Genomic DNA, 1,876 nt, shown 5'->3' with positions numbered 1-1,876 from the left:
ACACACACACACACACACACACACACACACACACACACACACACACACACACACACACACACACACACACACACACACAGCCATGCCCCAGTTTTCTATCTTTAAATCAATAGTCATATGTAGGATGCCATTTCCAAGAAACGTGCATTGTGTCGTGTTGGTGATGACCTGTTTAAAGTACTATTTAAGGCAGAAGGAGAATGCAGCCTATGTAGAAATACATTCAATAATACATGTCTGGCTCATTATTAGACAAAAGAGGTGTTGGGTTTACAGTAGTCCATAATTACATACTTTACACAGCAAATGACTTTTTGTGGTTTTAACTTGTGACCATTTTTTTCTTGTTTTGGAAAGGGACAGTAACAGCAGCGATGGCGATGTGTGCCTGCCTTGTTGATGTAGATTAGTCCTCTGTTTCCTGTTTTTCTGCTAGCCCTATACTACACCTATTTTTTGAGTGGAAAGTGTGCGGGCCCACAGACACAATAATAATAATCATTATAATAATAGATATATAGAAAGAAAAAAAACAAATGCCAAAACACAGCCCAAACAGAAATGGAAAAACGTGACACACATACCCACACACATCCACACACCAATGGCCAAGGCTTTGAAATATTCACTTAAAAAAAAACGTGCAAAGAAAAGAAAAGGGGGAGAGAAAAAAATTCCAACAGCAAAAACAACAACAACAACACTGGGCTTCAGTTGAGTGCACCGGCCCGGCGTCTGAAGACCCCTATTCATGGCGTGGGCCAGGGGGGCCCAGTAGGAACTGGCGGGCCATGCGGGCAGGAAGGCATCGGGCCAGGCAGGCGCCCCGGCCCCGGTCCCCTCTCCCCGCGCCGCTGCCAACTGGCCTCCAACCCTGACCTGCAGGGCGGACTTGACAGGGGGGTAGAGAGCAATTTGGTCTCTGCGGTTAGTCATTCATTCATTCATTCGTTCGGAGGCTTATCGTGAGGAAAGGGCCAACAATTGTGTCTAATTATGTGTTAAGATTAAGACCTCTGAATTCAGAATGCGCGCCGCACACATTATACAAACAACCATGCAGCACACAGACGTCTGCAGTGCAAAAACACCCAGCTCCCCGCCACGTATGGAAGCACACGCTTCCGAGAAACAGACAATGTCCCAAACAATTATATGAACACATATACACCACGGACTACAAGATAACAGGAAGTTTGAGCTGTCTCTGAAAAGCGGAGTTTGGCCACAGTCTGCTTTTTTAAATGATTAATTAATGCCCACTGTGTCTCTAAAATAAATTAGTTGGGGAAAGAAACTTCTTTTCATTATGCCTGACTGACTACATGTGGAGTAAAATGAAAAGTTGAGTTCTGTGAAGTTAAATGTTTCAAATGAATGTAGGAGGTCTCGTGGGTAACTGCTGCAAGGTCGTAGGGGTCACATCTTAACAGCAGGCAGGCAAATTTGCCTTCAAACGCATGTATGATCAAGAGGCTTTTTGAAATACAGCAGCACAGCATGTTGTAGCCTACTGCGTCATGTTCAAGGCTACTGTTCAGGATAGCTGGAGAGAGTTGTCAGTGTCGCACAAGATCTAGGCTTACGGCGGTGCTTCTGAAACCTGTCATTACTTAAAGTTCTTGGCCCTGCCGTGGCCAACCGGTAGGGCACTCGTCTGCCATGCGGCCGACCAAGGTTAGATTCCGGCCCGGGTCGTTTGCCGACCCCTCCCCGTCTCTCTCCCCATTTGCTTCCTGTCCACCTTTCACACTGTCCTATCATCAATAAAGTCGTAAAAAGACAACAACAAAAAACACTTCTTGGTTATGTTGACAGCGCTTATTCCATCTTTTGTATAACATTCAGAAAATGTCAATTTTTATTAATTCTGTAA

Source organism: Engraulis encrasicolus, chromosome 19 (assembly GCF_034702125.1).
Source record: "Engraulis encrasicolus isolate BLACKSEA-1 chromosome 19, IST_EnEncr_1.0, whole genome shotgun sequence".
NCBI lineage: Eukaryota > Metazoa > Chordata > Actinopteri > Clupeiformes > Engraulidae > Engraulis > Engraulis encrasicolus.
This window is presented reverse-complemented; position numbering follows the sequence as displayed.